Consider the following 17,936-nt stretch of genomic DNA (forward strand, 5'->3'; position numbering starts at 1 on the left):
TGACTTGTCCAAAGTTAAAACTAGGCAAAGAAATAACAAAAGTAAATTGGGGAAGCTTAAGGGTAAACATAAATTAAGAGTCAGTTGATCAATAGAAATTATTTGTATAATGAAATTTGCATAATGAATTGAAATATATATAAATATAAATAATATATAAATAAATACAAAAAAAATATAAATATAAATATAAATTATTAATATATTTTCGATCAAAAAATAATATGTTCAATCTACATTACAGTAAGGCAAATAGTCATAATATCATACTTATAATTTAGATTAATGATGTACATAAATTGTACTAAAAAAAAAGTTCGTATAATCTTTAAAAGTTTCAGAAAAGTACAAAAAAGATATTTTCAACCAAAAAATATTATTTTCAATGTATAACATATTATAAAAAGTTAGGCATGACAAAGAGTCAAAATACTTATAATTAAAATTATCAATAATATATAACATATAAATTACACCAAAAGATATAATCCAAAAACACCAAAAAAAAAAAATAAAAAAATATTTTCAATGTTTATAATAAAAGTACATTTATAATCAAAGTACTTAAAAATAAATATTCAACTATTTAGATAAATTATACCAAAATACATAATTTTTTTAATCTCTAAATGTTTCAGGCATGTACAAAAAAGATATTTTCGATAAAAAGAAATATTTTCAATATGTATATATTATAAAATGTGGGGCATGTCAAATAGTTGAAATATGGAGATAATTGGCCAAAAGTAACAACGTATCTCTAAATGTTTCAGGCATGTCAAAAATGAAGTAAAAATAAACATAAGCAGATGTTTCATAATTTTTAATGAAAGTGAAAGGCAATTTCAAGCTTGAAGCTAATCTATTTCTGAATATCATAAATTAAACTTATTATTAACTTATTTCCGTAGAGAACCGTATTTCTTCAAAATTAAAATATGAATGAAAAAACTAGATTAAAGAAAACAAAAAAACAATTTTTTAAAAATCGCTATACGAGTCTATCAACAAAAACTTGAAAGTAGAATCAAAAATAGTCTTATGCAAATTTTATTGACATTTGACTAATATCATTTGCTAATAAATCGAAATCTTTATAGATACTACTTAATACATTTTTGGCGTGAAAAAACCCATCAAACGAAAGAGCTTTTGTCTACATATAAATTAAACTGCATAACTCATTAGTTTTAATGGTGTATAATTATTTTCTTATTGCCCGGGAAATAAGTTTAACAACACAACGAGTGGAAATTTACAATGAAAATATTTCAGTATAATTAACTTTATTTAAGATATATAATACAATGATATATATATAATTATTAATTACATAGGTTATTTATATATAAAAAAAAAATGCATGTGAAATTAACGAACTTTGCTTTATTACTCTCTTAGCACAAAATCTTTGAAAATTTAAAAATATTAACGATTTTTTATTTAAAACTTTATAGTGAATAGTGAACTATAGAAGTGAGTTAGTTTTTTAATCATTTAATTTTTATTTCATTAGATAATATAGTTTAAATAAAGTACTATTTAAAATAAAATTAACTTTTTTTTTTTTAATAAATGATAATAAAATAATTTAATTAAGATAAAAAGCAAACATATTTATACATTTAAGGATTTTCTAAAATAGTTTTATTAATATATAATTTAAGTTTTACTAATGCGAAACTTTACTAAAGAATAATGAGCAACTTACACAAATTTTACACAAAATTTCGTCTAAAGATATTTAATATAGTTTAACTTAGTTTAAATTGTGTACTGTTTACATTAATATCAATCAAATCATAAACAATCAAACAAATTTAATAAATTCAAATTAATATTAATACTATAGATGTTATAATAAGATGAATTGCAAACGTAATTATTCATTTCAACAATTTTCGTAAATAGTTTTATTAATATTTATTTCAAGCTTGACAAATGCAAAACTTTTTTAAAGAAATAATGAGTAACTTGTACAACATTTCGTTTGCTACTCAGAATTGAAGATACTTCATATAATTTAATTTGGGTACTAATTACATTAATATTCATCAAATTACAAACACTAAAACAAATTTAATAAATTCATTAATAGTATTAATAGTATAGCTATTATATGAAACTACTTAAGAATAATGAGTAACTTCTATGTTACAACTTTTCATTTGCTACTCAGAATTGAAGATAGTTAACATAATACAGTTTAAATTGTTTACTCTTTACATTAATGGTATTGTTATTATATTTATACATCCAAACAACTTTCCTAAATAGTTTTATTAATATTTATTTTAAACTTTACTAACGCGAATCATAACTTAAGAATAATGAGTAATTTCTACAACGTTTGCGTTTGCTACTCAGAATTGAAGATGTTTTTCGCAGCAGTAGGCATCGCTATCATCTCGGACATTGTCTTTGGCATTCAGTTGCTTGGACATTGTTGCAGCTGAGTGTGGACGTGCCGTCATGCAGTAGCTGGGAATTAGTTACGCTCCGGTGCTAACTTGGCTAACAAGTGCCGTGTAATAAGCCACGGCGGCGACTCGAAGACGCTGCCAACTAATTAGAAGAGACCACACATCGAAGGTCGGTATAACAATCTACTAAATATACTCAGTATATATTGTATGTATACGTAATAATATTTCCCCATTACTGTGAATTAATACGTTCAATAGCTGGGCAGCAGGTGTTATTTTTATTGCCATCAACAGCTATAAAAAAAAGCACACAAACAAAATAACAACTATTATTAAGTGTTCACGTTTAACACTCGCATGTGAGAATCGCCCCAAAATAAGCTAACAATCGATAGTAAATAGATTTTATTTCTTTGCAATTAAATTGAAACTGGAATCATTTCGATTCGATTCGAGCTGTTGCCAACTCGCCAAAGTGTGAGAAATGTGAAATAAATAAATAAATTTGTATCTACAAAACATTTGAATTTATGAAGTAAACTCATAAATAAATCGAGTGCTTCTAATCGCACTCGTATCTGTTAGCCATTAACTCACAATTAGACAGCAGCCGCGGGAAATGAAACAAAGACAAAGGCAAAATGAAAGCGCAGCGTTGCAGCCAAGTCAACGAGTTTGTTGGCCATTAATTTCTTGCCAATCGACATGCAAAATCAATGGGCAATCTGGATTGGGCAATGGGCACAATACTTTTGCCCAAAGCCTTCGACTTTTCGTTTGGATCGCAGGACCTTAATTAACTTTAAATGTTGCAAAATGGTTAGATTGTGCCACCATTTTTTTGGGGGCAAGCCACAAGACTCGGCGGGTCAATTCGCTCAACTTGTCAGCGAAAGTTTCGCGCTTGGCCAAGTGATTTATGAGTTGGCTTTAAACTTGTATGAGAGCGAGAGAAAGAGCTAAGGGAAAAGGAGTACAAGAAAATTGCAGTAGAGTCTGCTTTATTATTGGATACTCGGTAGGATATAATGAAATAGATAAATGTCATTATTTTACTAGTAGATGCCCTTAGTGGTTAGTACTTCCTTCTTTTAGTTAGTATATTATTTTGTATAATAATTAAACACGTAAATAAATAAATAAATAATATTATTTTACTGCAAATTGTAACTAAATTTAGTTCCTCTAAAACTTTTAATGTTTATGTGCAAACTTTTTATATTTTTTAATATTTATTTATGTTTATTACCTCATTTAGAACAAATGGTAATAAAAAGAAAACATATGAAAATATTATTTAGTATTATAAGTACCAATAATACTAAATACTAATATTTAAAGAAGGTGTGATTATCATTGAATATTACTTTTGAATAATGCGGAATCTCAACTTAAAACTTTCTCTACACGAATTCAATTTCGGAACTTTAAGAATTTGAGGTGGTGTTAAAAATAAAGTGAAAAAATATGTAATAGTAATTATATATTATTATAACAGTTTTACTAATCGGATTTTTTTTAATCTAACCTTTAATCAACAGTGGGCGTGAATTTATAGAAACTAGTAATTTTTTGTTTTATAATTTCTGCATTTAAATTTAATTTATTTTACACAAGCTAGCCCCTTAATTTTATTTGTAATTTACTTCATGCAATAAATTTTGTTAACATTGTAAAAAACATATGATCAGATATCTTTAATCAAATCGCATTTTAAATACTTAGAAATGCTATTTGGAATATTAAAAATTATTAAAATTCCGTTCAATAAATTTTTTAACTCGAAGACTTAAGAAAAAATGAATTAAACACACAAAGGAATAATATAAATAGTGCTAAAATTTACTAAAATGACTTCTCTAAAATCATGTTAGGATGTCGCTATTTCCATACTTAAATTTTTATTAATACTTTAACATTTATTGCCAAAGGCTTTTGCAGCCAGTGCTTTATAAATAAGTTAGTGTTCAATTTGATTATCACCAACTTTTTAAAATTAATAAATATTCAATTATAAATTTGTTATGATTCACATATTTGACTTTAATACTTTATTTAATTTTAAATCAATAAAAGTTATATTTTCTCAATAAACAAATAATTGAATTGCTGTAAGAAATTTATTAGCTCAACAAAATTTCTTTTCCTGCCAAATTTTGCTTTATTATTATTACGATATAGCCTTTTTCACTACCTGGGCCGGGTATAAAAAGCTAATAAAATAACTGAAAATCGACTTCATCAATCAACATGAAAACTATTACAAGATTTTCGTTTGCTTCGCATTTTCCTATGGCTTTGGTTGAGGTTGCGACTGCGACTTCGACTGTGGCAACGATGATTAATACCAATAAAATTGTACAAGCTGTGCATTTGTTAGACGCAGCTGCGAGTCTTTGACTCCAACTTGGTCACTAAATGGGTCACTGCCGACAAAGTGACTCCCTCTCTCTATCTCGTTATCGCTCTCTCTCTCTCTCTCATTCTCGGTCTATCTAAGGAGTTGGCTTGGATTACAACGTCTCCTGAATGTCTCTGACAGTCGCCTCCGACAAAAGCTGAAAATTTATTATTTGCACTCGAATCAAAGACAACTTCTTGGCCATGGCTATAGTTCTCGATGTGACTCTGGTTGGTACATAAGAATTTGCGCTTTTTTTCCTTTCGAGCACACATACATAGATACAACACACATACACATACAAGGCGATACATACACACAAGCCGAGCACAACTCATTTGCAAATTCCAACGAAACACTGTTCCGCAGAATTTCAACGATCATTTAGAATTCAGTTTGGGTGTCTCAGCCCCAACTTTTCTCTCTCTCTCTCTCTTAGCTCGCCTCGCGTCTGTCCTGCTGTCTGTCCGTCCGTCTGTCAGTCTGTGTTGCATGCAGCATCCGAGTCGGAGTCTGCCTGAGGTTCGTTCGCTGTTCGTAGTGCATGTTCAAGTTGGAGACCGAGCTGTAGCCGGCTTTGAAGATGCGCCGCAAAGTTGTTCGAGACCACCCAAGTGGATGGATGCTCAGGCTCAGGATGCTTTCGACTCGCAAAAGGGCGCTGCTTCAACTGCTGCTTCGACTTCAACATCGACTGCTGTTGCTGCTGCTGTGTATCCGTATCTTTGGGCTGCTTTCGCGGTCGCAATAAATGCGCAAATAAAGTCACAATTAGAGTTGAACTGGTGGGAACGTCGAAGGAACGTCGAGAAATGAGAATCGTTTTTAGTTGCTGATGCTTTTGCTGCTTTTGGGTGAATATTTTTCGCAGTTGTGGCACATTTTGAAATGCGTGAAGAATGCAACACAGAGCAAGTACTACTATACATGTTGCAGCCTTGCAGCTGCCTCTGCCTCTCCTCTCCTCTCCCCTCCACTCTTCTCTGGGCTAAAGTAGAAATGCGTGTAGTTTTATTGCTCGACTGGGGCATCCATCTGTGTGTGTGTTGCCAGGGTCATTGATTTGTTACGAATTTATTAGCCAGAAGCCACAGCAGACAGTCAACTGCATTTAGTACATCGAGTGGGAGACTCTAAGAGAGAGACAAAGATAGAGAATTAATGAATTAATTCAGTTTTTGAAGTTGGTAATTGCATATAGAAAAACAAGCAAAACTGTATTTATTATCGTTTTTAATATACTAAAATACTCATTAGGCTATAATTGGTATATCGATATACTAGTGCCAAATTAATGTACCAAAATAATACTAAAGTTTGCAGTCAGCTATAATTGATATATCGATATAGCAGTAAATGACAAATATACAAAATTAATATGCCAAAATAATACTAAAGCATTCAGTAAGACATAATTGGTATATCTATATACTGTAAAATAAAAAATATACCAAGAAAATATACCGAAATAACACAAAAGTATGCAGTAAACTATAAGTGATAAATCGATACACTAGTAAATACATAATATACCATATTAAAATACCAAAATAATACTAAAGTATGCCGTAGCTATTATTGGTATATCTACATAGCAGTAAATGACAAATATACAAAATGAACGTGCCAAAATAATTCTAAAGCACTCAGTTAGATATAATTGGTATATCTATTTACTGGAAAATGCAAAATATGCCAAGTAAATATTCCGAAATAACACAAAAGTATGTAGTAAGCTATAAATGGTATATCGATATACAAGTAAAACAAAATATACTATATTAATATACCAAAATAATACTAAAATATATCGTAGCTATTATTGGTATATCTATATAGTAGTAAATAACAAATATACAAAATGAATATGCCAAAATAATACAAAAACATTTAAGTAAGGCATATTTGGTATATCTATATACTGGAAAATTCAAAATATACCAAGTAAATATACCAAAATAACACTAAGGTATGTAGTAAGCTATAAATGGTATATCGACATACTAGCAAATACAAAATATACCGTATTTATATACCAAAATTATACTAAAGTATACCGTTGCTATTATTGGTATGGCGATATATTAGTAAATGTTAAATATACCTCATATAATATAAGTTTCCTGTTGGTACACAGTTATAAAAATCTTCTATTCTATGTGTCTAAAAATAATCGATAAATACGATGGATTTAATTATAAGAAATCCATAACTTAAGTTACTTTCAAAATGCTTAAGCTTAATTTCGGTATTAGAATTAATTAACGTACGAAATACTTTATACTGAATCGCGCAGCATTTAAAACCCAGTACCTCAGAGAACACATGATGAAAGATTCACGACAGCTTTACTAACTGAACTATGAGCAAAGTCTCTGATGAGTAGATTAAAATTGTAAAGGAAGAATCCGAAATTTTAAAGCCTCGATCTAGTAATTTAGGTATAGTTTATCACCTTATTCCTCAAACAGTATTTTTTTTAACCATTTAATACCAAATACATACTTTAAAATCCGGTCCAATTTTTTAAGTTTGGTTTTCTATGTAAGATTAAAAAAAAAATGAAGCGAATTAATGAATTAATTTTGAATTTTGATGTTGGTAATTACATGGCTAAAGTAAACCGTTAAAAGCAATTAGCCAGCTCATCGCCTAAGCAATTTGATAAGTCGATGATGAAGACACGCCTGCTTCTAGCCAGATCTGAGTTGCCACTTTGGCGATAATTGCATGTGGCAATTTGTAAGCTCTCTCTCTCTCTCTCTCTCTCCCTCTTTCTGTCTGGTTATGATCAACGCATATGACACACAGACAGCCAATATAATGCAAGATCTATGGCTTGGCAACGGCAACTTGCAACTGGCAAGAAGCAGCAGCAAATTAATAATGCCCAGCCTCCAAGTTGGACGCTTGAACTGTGTATGGCAAACGCATTTATTTAGCTTAATACGATTTTTATCGTCTCCTCAGACTTCGCATTACAAATCACCGTTAATGAATTCGAGTGCCCGCCCCCCTCCACATACACACAAACACAACTCGCTGTGGAATGTGTGTTCTGGAATGCAGAAAGATTAGCAGCAAAGAGTCAAGTGAGGCTCGTTTAACGAGTGCGCATCATCATCATTCTCATTCAATTGAAGGCCAAAAGTAAATGCAATACGAAGGTTGGCAATTTGTGAAAGCCACAGGAGTCGCAGTTGACACGCGCAAGACACGAAATGCGCTGCAGGTCACACGACACGTGGCACGCGTTTTGTGGAAAGGACAACGCACAAGGACACACAACGAAATGTTGAGACTCAGCCTTAGCCTTGACTTTGACATTGACTTCTGGCAATTGTCAGCAATTTGGATGTTTGTCTTGAGCAATATTATTATTATTGTTATTATGAGACAGCCTCCCAGGGGAGCTCACCTTGAAAGGCAAACAGAAAAAGCAAATCAATCAGTCACAGTAGTAGTAGAGTAGAGATGAGACTCTCTCTCCCTCTCTCTCTCTAGAAGAGCTTCGTCTCAGTTCGTGGAAGTGCCACTGGGGCTTCTTTCTTCATCGCTGGCTACTCCAGCAGCCGCTCTCGCTTGTCTGTCATTGTTTGTCTCAATTCTTTGTGAGACGCGACACTAATCCAGCTTATAATTTTATTATGCGTGGGCGCTCAACTCGAGACACCTCCAACTCAGTCTCAGTCTCAGTCTCGATCTCAGTTTCTGCTTCGCAGTAGCGAATTTTGACACGATGTAGTAATACATCATCGAGTGTCCGTCTGAGATGACTCCCAAAGCCGCTTTTGTGTCCGTTCCTCTTGATCGTTTAATTGTGTTTTGACTCTTGCCTTTGGTCAGCAGTCGGATTATTGTCTTGACTTTTCACAATTAATCGACTACAAACTTTAACTCAGAGTTCAAGTTCACTCACAATTTCTGTGGGAATGCGACACATGGAACATAAAACTTAATGCTGCTCATTTGTTGTTAGAAGCGCAAATCAGAGATTAAATAGAGCACAATTTATGCTTGACTATGTTTAGGTGTCATCCTGTAGAAATTCAATGTCAGCAACAGTTGCAACACAGCACAGTGGAATTATTTAATACATGTCAATAGCCAACGCAGTTGCAGCAATCTTGGATCTAAAATGATAAGTTCTTAGTACTTATTGTGACCACTGCATTTTTCTAATGCTGAAATTTAACTAATTTTTCCATTTCTTATTAACTATTATGTGGAACAAAATAGTGTTTTAATTGCGAATATAAATCTTGTAAATGTACATATAATTAGCTAAAGTTACTATAGTCAGTAAAATAGAATTAACTTCATAATATCAGCACATTAATTTATAAAATTGCCAGCAAACCTTGCTTGGAATAGTTTTCAGAAAGTTCATGCTTCAAATCTATTGTGTTTATATTATTTTCTTGATGATTCAATACTTATAGTTTATTTTGAACATAGCCATTATCCTTGTCCACAAATGTCTAATGTATTTTTGACTGTTTTCCAACTGCAAATCATTTTATCTTCTTCAAATAGCAAACTATAATTGACTGTTTTTGTTTACCTTTTAAGATATTTTTGTATTTCATAGATATTCACTCAAGATTGTTTACAAATTATTTGTGGCTAAAGTCGAAGTCCCTTGCAGACGGTGCTTTAAAACCAGTTTAGTTTTAACCTTTTTAAATTACAATTATTTGTGGTTGAAATATTTATTACTGCAATCATTATAAATTGAATAGCATTTAAGAAAAACCCTAGCCTGAAATTGAATCAAATTTATCTCAAACTTTATTGTTGTGTTGCTTAGTTTTTTCTTGAATTAACTTATTTTCCTCGTCTCTTTCTCCCTCTCTCTTTACTCTTACTCAAAGTCTGTCTTGTGTGCCATTATTAAATTAAATTACATTATATATTATGCATGGATCTCATTCATACAGCATATTTATTCTGGGTTAAGAAATAAGTATTGACTTGATATCCATCTGAAGTACAAAAGAAAATGAAGTTGGATATTTAAAATAGTTGATTGTTTTCATACTTTCTCCTCTTTTATTATCGCTCACTTTTTCACTTTTTATTGAAAGTCATTTGATAATTTTAACATACTTATTTTGATTTAAGAAATAACATTCACATAAAAATATTTCTGTATTTCATGTACTTATTTCTTTCTTCAATTTTCTGCTCTCTTCTTGTACTAACTTTTGCTTTCTTCATTAGAGACATGATCTTTGTTATTTTTATCATACATCATAATCACATTTCACATGCTCTGTATTTATAGTTTTATTAACAATTGTATTTATAGTTGTAGTGGATATTATCTATTCTATTTATTATAATTTATATTGATTTTTTTCTGTCTCTCGCATTTCTATTTGCATGTCTCTCCTCTCCCCTTCAATCTTCCCTATCTAATTGAGCAACTTGACTCAGGTTCTCAAGTTCGTAGTCTAATTTATAGGCTTAAACGATGCACGATTTCGACACGCGCACATCTCTAACTGCAGCTTGAGAGTGCAGCAACTATATATTGTACAATAACTACTACCCCTTCCCCCCTTCGGTTATACACATACACACCTGCCCCTCTTCACGTCTCTGACGTTCAGACATAACTCAATTGGTAGTCACGCTTTTCCCAATGGCAAATTAAGTTTTCATAGGCAATAACAAGGCCAACAACGCGAACTAAACTTGTTGAGGAGAGGGAAAGGAACTAAGAGGGGTAAGGAGTGGAGGCATTGCTGTGTTGATTGGCAAACGTCAGTGTCATAAATTTGAAATTTCCTCACTTGCAGCAGATTGAGAACAACATTTCGAATTGAATTTTGAACGATTTCATGTTAAATGGAAGCTCAACTAAACTCAGGTGAGCTTCGACTCTTCGACTATCAGCGTCGGCGATTTACTTTATGAGTCAATGGGAATGAGGAGAGTAGGGGAGTAGGGGAAGGGGTAGCAGGAGGGGGAGTCAGCAACATGGGTGCAGAAAATTCAAGAGAATTAACAACGGGAGCCGCGACGCGTCGGCAGATTGCGATTGGGGTTTGGGGATTGGAGCTGAAGTTGAAGTTGGACTTGGGTTCGGAATTGGGATTCGTGTTAATAATTTAGTTGCTTATCGCGCGTGTTGACGTTCAAAATGGTTTCGGTTTCGTATGCCACACAACAACAGCTACAACTTCACACACAACTACAGCTGCAGATACGGATACGGATACAATAACAACTACAGATACAGATACACCCGAGGGCTGTCTGGCTGTATCGGACATGCTCTGTCAGCGCCTGGCGATAGCAAACAGCCAGAGTTGAGTTGAGTCGAGTCTCGAGTGCCAATTAGCAGCCACTTGGCACTTGCATTAGATGCAGATACTGCTGAAGATCTAGATACCGATACAGCAGCAGTTGCAGTTGCAGTTGCACTTAAAGATTGCTCCAGTTGCACTAGAAATTGAGCTGCCATTGCATTAGATACTGCAGCAAAAGATAAAGCTATTATTGCATTAGATAGTTAAGTAGAATTTATAGCATGAATTGCATTGAATACTCACGCAAAATATAGAATTATAATTGGAATACAGAATTAATTCTCAATTTTACTAGATATCCTCGCTAATGTGGAAGCTGAAATTTCTTTAAGTATTTTAGCAAAAGATCAAGCAAATATCGTGTTAGATACATGAATGAAATATAGCTCTATTAATGCTTTAGATATACATACATATATATATTAAGTATAGTTATAATTGCAATATGTATATTCAAACAAATGTACTATGTAATATGTAATGCCTGAATGGCATTATATTCATAAATGAAATTATAGATTTCCAATTGAATTATTATTGAAAAGATACTAGTTGAATTAGATACTTTAAAAATGAATGGACAAGCTTCACTTGCATTAGAAAAAAAAGATTAAAAATTAACAATTGCTTTCATTGTTAAAAAAAAACTTTTCAAATTCATTAGCATGACATACTTAGATAGCACAACATTGTAGATCTATCTCTTGCTTTATGTTCATAGAATATTTGAACAATACAGTAAACTGAAATTATACAAGATATTCAAGAAATCGCTTTAGACATAAAGAAAAGGTGCGTATCAGAGTACATTAAGTGCTTAAACGAAAGATTTAGTTGCGTCAGGTACTTACAAAATTAAGTATTTAAAAAAATGAAAAAATTAATTAATTAAAATATATCATGATTTTTCTTCTCATTTGATATATGCATATGCTTCTCTAATTGCATTATATACCTAATAAAAGATGTAGAACTAATTCCATTATACGTTCACTTACAAAGCGAGATAGGCTTAAAAAAGTTAGAGCTGCAATTGCACTAATTACTACTTAAAATCTTAGCAGATACTTAAGCAAAATATAAAGCTACAAATGTAAATATATGTACATATATGTATATATAGATATACTAATATTTGCATTTTGTTTATGCTTGAGAAATATCATAAATTACAATTTTACAAGGCATTCAAACAACCATGAGCATTCTACAAATCCATGTCCAAATATACTTGACACACCCATAAAAAAGCAGCTCTAGTTGCATTAGATACTTACCAAAAAAGTATAAGAGAAAATGACAATTGCACTAATTACGCCAGAAAATTTATCGCCTACAATTTCAGCAGATACTTGAGCAAATGATAGAGCTAAAAACACATTAGTTCCATGGATACAAAAAGAAGCAGCAACATTTGCATTATGTTTATGCTCTAGTAAAGTTCAATTCTACAAGGCATTCAAGAAAACATAAACATCTTAAATTTCATTAGATACTCAAATAAAGGATGCAGACCTAATTCCATTAAATGTTCACTAAAAGAGAGAAAAATTTAAAGCTACATTGCACTAATTGCTCCTGCAAAAGATATCGCTTGAAATTTCAGCAGATACTTGGGCAAAAGATAGAACGACAAATGCGTTTGATACTATAAGATATACCTATGTATATTTGCATTATGTTTATGCTTGAGCTATACCATAAACTACAATTCTACAAGGCATTCAAGCAAACATTAGCTCTACAAATAAATTAGACACATGCATAAAAGATGTATCTCTAGTTGCATTAGATACTTAACAAAATAAAGTAGAGATACGGGTGAAAAAAACAATTGCACTAATTACTTCAGAGATATCGCTTGAAATTTCAGCAGATACTTGAGCAAAAGATAGAGCGACAAATGCGTTAGGCATGCGAGTGCAAGATACAGTGACAGTTGTGTTAGATACTTTAGCACTTGGCCTAATTGGCAGTTGGTGAGTGGCGAGTAGCGAGTTGCGAGTGGAGAGTGGCGTGCTTATCACAGGGAGACAATGAATGCTGCAACTTCTCGACTTCAGCATCTTCGACTTTAGCGTCGAGTATTTATGTAGATGCGCATGTTGATTGGACCAGCTTTATTGTTGCTGTTGTTGCTGTTGTTGTTGCTGCCTTGTTGCTGCTGCTGCTGTTGAGGACCACACACGTTGCCAGTGGCAAGCTGAGGCAGGGCTCAGAGTCTCAGGGCCAGAGTCAGAGTCAGAGTCAGTGTTGCAGCCTTGTGCCTGCCACAAACGAGATTTAAATGAGTCGCAACGACGGCAGCTCTCTCACGATTCTGAATTTCAACGAAATCGGCAACTGTTGCGGATCGCAGTTGTTGCTGTTGCTGTTGTCGATGTTGCTGTTGTTGCTGTTCTGGTTGCTGCTGCTGCTGCGTGGCATTCTACGCATGCCAAAGATACTTTTGGCACCTTAACCGCGATTAAATGCACACGCATACGCACACGCAGATGCAAGATACAAGTCAAAGTCAGCAACTCTTTAAGCGGCTTTGCTTTGCTTTTAATTGCCAAGTACAAGCAAAGGACCACACACATTCACTCCACCTGATTAGAGCACACATTTAAATGACAATCGACAGCAGCAGCAGCAGCAGCAACCACAATCGACTGTGGAGGCTCCATTTGTTGTCACAACAAAGCGAATGAAAAATGAGGCAGGTTGCGAGTCCCGCTGATAAGTGCTCCCAAAATGCAGCAGCAGCAGCAACAACAAGGCGAAGCAACCTCAGCAGCAGCCACAAAGCGAAGCAACCTCAGCAGCAGCAACAAGTAGAAGGGGCAAGTGGCAAGTGGCAGGGGCAAGTAGCTGAGGCATTAGAGTGCCCGCATCGATTTAGGCTCTACTTTGTTTTATTCGTGGGTCTCTGCGGTCATGTTCAATGTGACACTAATGTCCTGTTGCATTGTCGCATTGTCGCTGCTGCTTATCACACTCACACACACACACACACACACACACACACACACACTCACACACACACATACACAAAAGCAACTCACACAAATGAGCAACCTTCTTTGTGGTTGCCCTGTCTATGATTCCCTCATAATTTACGATTAGAGCACAGCATCAACTCCGTTTGCGGCTTTCTTCAACCTTTTCCCCCTTCCCCACTCCTCCTCTGACTACTTGCCACTTGCCGCATTGTCAAGCTGCCACAAGTTGCCTATCAGCCGCCGAAGCCGCTGACAAAGTGCGTTCGTGTGTTTTCGTTTTATAGTCTCGCTGCGCTTTACATTTATTTTTCTCTGTTGTTTCTTCTTTTTTTTCGGGGCTACCATTATCAATTGCCCCCCGGCTTAAATAGGTTTCCACTGCCTCCATTCCTCCTCCTCCTTCCCCTCCTCTCACTCCTCTATTTTCCCCCGCAGTTTCATCGCTCGTCATCGACGAGCTAATAACAATATTTTTGCTGGCTTTCGCTGCGAAATGATTAACTGAAAACTGGCTTGAAATGGATTAACAGCTACTTGTTAGCAGCCACTTATTCGACGATAGTTTAACTAGTTGCGCCATGTGTAGATACCCTGTAAATATGTTACAGAAAGATACAACGAAGTAAAATAAGTTTACAATAGTGTTTGCCACAAGATTACAACATAAAATTATATTTTTTATAATGAATGATTATGTTATTTAAAATGATGATATGATTATAATATTTATATGATTATATTATTTATAAGAAAGTTATTATATTTAGATTCCCTTTAAAATCTTTTGATATGATTTTAAGTTCAAAAACTAATCATATAAATATCACAAATATCATCAAATTAATAAATCATTATATTGCTGATGGTACTTTAAGTTGCTGCATTTTTGGGGGACTAACTGATATGGTGTAATAAAATATAAACACGAAATATAATTTAAGAAAATTACAAAATTAAATTGTATTGGCAATCGTTTTTAAAGAGATACACTGCAAAATTTAAACTTATTGCTAGTTTACTTGACAACATTCTAAAATCAATTTTAATTTTTTTGAACTCACTGGGGCCACTTACAGATATAATTTGTTAATGACATGCCGTAAAATGTTAAAAAGATTGCAAATTGATGTCAGACCAAAGAGTATAGAACATATACTATATATATATAGAATATAATATATTCTACAAAAATACATAAATTGTTTAAAGGCTTTGATCATAATTGTTTAATACATGTATTTTTTACTGAATTAAGACTTCAGTCACATTATACCTTATAATTTATTTCAAAGTTACGAAAAATTAAAAATTGAAAGAGACTGCAAAGCATTTCTTAAGTACGTTGTCTAATAATAGTTATTTGGGTATTTACAACAATCCACATTACTCTAAAGATCTCAAATAAATAGTTAATAGTAAGTAATCGAAATGCCACTCATGAATTTCTTGGAAACTGACTATATTAAATAATCAGCTATAACATTCATAAGTGTCAATGACCATACTCCATAAAATATATTAGTTTTAATATTTCATTATGTTAAATATCATAACATTAATTAATGTCTAAGTTAAGGTAACCAAAGGTTGATTTAAGAATACTTGCTCGCCTTGCTCTTATTGTAAGTCTTATTTATAACCAATGTGATGTTGCCTGTCTTGCATACCCCTTACTTAATGTTGTTACAGGGTATTGATGAAAGCGCGAAATGCGTTAATTTTGTGGCAATTGACGTGTCTGCTTGCTAACCAGTCACTGTCGATGATGCACAGTGGACACTTTGCCAAAGTGAAGACAGAAAGCAGAGGCGAGGAGATGTGTGTGAGAGCGGATGGACTGTCGCCGCTGTGGCGTTCGGCTGATTGAGCAAGTGCGCCAAGTTGGCCAACCATTTAACCATTTAGTACGTGCTTAGCCATGAGACGCTTGACAAGCTTGTCTAGCTGAGAGACAGAGAGAGAGGGAGAGAGAGAGAGAGAGAGAGAGAGAGAGAGAGAGAGAGAGAGAGAGCTTGAAAGCTAGTCATCTAGCTAGCTGCTAATCAGCGTTGCTGTCTGACTGATTGAATTGACTGGGATTGGAATCGGGATTGGAGACTGAGACTGAGACTGAAACTCTCAACTCGCAGCTCGCAGCTGGTGGAAGTTGTAGTCGAGTTGCTTTTGGTTTACTCAATTCGCGCTCGATTGGATAAATGAATAAAAAACAAACTTTAGTTAGGCGGAAAAGCTGCTACGGCTGCCTGTTAACATTTGCACTGCACTTAGCACCTGCTCCCCTCTCCTCTATCCCCTCCCCCCCTTTTTTCACCCAACAGCGGCACGCAGTTGAAAGCCTCAATCAACAGCCGGGGCCAATTATGTGGAATGAGGTGCTAATTTATGGATCTGAGACTTTTTCTCTCTCTCTCTCAACAATTTTGCGGCTCTATAATTTACACTGTTTTTGCTTTGTCCCTCCCCTCCACCCCTTCCCCACTCCACTCTTTATAAGTTAGCTAACGGTTTGTGTACATTAAAGATTAAAGAGCAAGTATTAGGCGTTCGATATCGTTACGATTCTATGATCAAGTTCAAAAGTAGATTGCAACCATGATAAACTCAACTGGTTTTCGCAATCATCTGACGACGAGTTGCTAAAAAGCGCATAACTTACTTAGGAGACATACTGAACAATCTGGAAATCATATCATCATATCAGCAATTATAATCATCAGCTTTGACTCGTTTGGTGGGAATTTGGAGTGCTTTAGAACTCATTTCGTTTCACTTTCATTAAGAATTATATTTTTTTGGGCTAATAGAGGACAAATTATAAATATGTATAAATTAAATATTATGTCAATATATTAGAAAATCATTGAAATATGTGACGTTTATTTTATAAAATTGATAACTGCTCGAACACTATTTAAATTATACTTATACATATTTGTAGACCTAAGCAAAATCATACAAATGATAAACATTTATATTTCTATTAGTTCACATTAAACTACAAATTTTATTTTAATTTATTTGACACACAAAAATATTATTTTAAATAAGTCGTTAATATTTACTTCAGCTCAGTCAGCTAAATGCTAAAAAAAAAACAACTATAATATGATATTAACAATCACTTAAAACAATAAATTATTTAAAATATTCAACGTTATTTTAACATTTTTAAGAAACACGTGCCACTCAAAAGTTTGTATTATGTTATAATAAGTTTTGTACAGAATGAAAACGTGCTAAAATGAAGAATAGAATCTCTAATCAAGATCATATGATCTCAAAATTGGGATCGCTGTTGTGCAATCGTTTGTGGTCTCAGTTTGCTTTTAGGCAAAGACTCAAAGGAAGTTATCTAATAATAGTAGTTAAGGAATTTAAAGTAACTTAAACTACATGTAAACAATTCATAATAGTCTTAAAAATCATTCCCATTTCACAAAATTTTCCATGAATTTGTAACACTCGAATATAAAGTTTTATTTCTTCTTTGTTGGAACTCATCTTCTTTATTTAACCAGAAGCATTAACACTATTAATTGCAATCAATTTATTGCGAAGTATAGTATTATATAAAATTTCATGGTTTGACGAAACGTAAAAACAAGAATGTAGCGCAAAATATTTGTGTTTTATCTGGGAGAATGTAATGCACATTATGCAAGTGAAACGTTATAGAGAACCGACAGTAAAATTAAGGATTTTATCATAAAAAATTTTTATAAGAATAAAAAGATTAAAAATTCTGATATTTTTGAATTTTTTATTATTATTAAAATTGTTATCAATTTAATTTTTGTATTTTGAAAGT

Source organism: Drosophila sulfurigaster, chromosome 3 (assembly GCF_023558435.1).
Source record: "Drosophila sulfurigaster albostrigata strain 15112-1811.04 chromosome 3, ASM2355843v2, whole genome shotgun sequence".
Lineage (NCBI taxonomy): Eukaryota > Metazoa > Arthropoda > Insecta > Diptera > Drosophilidae > Drosophila > Drosophila sulfurigaster.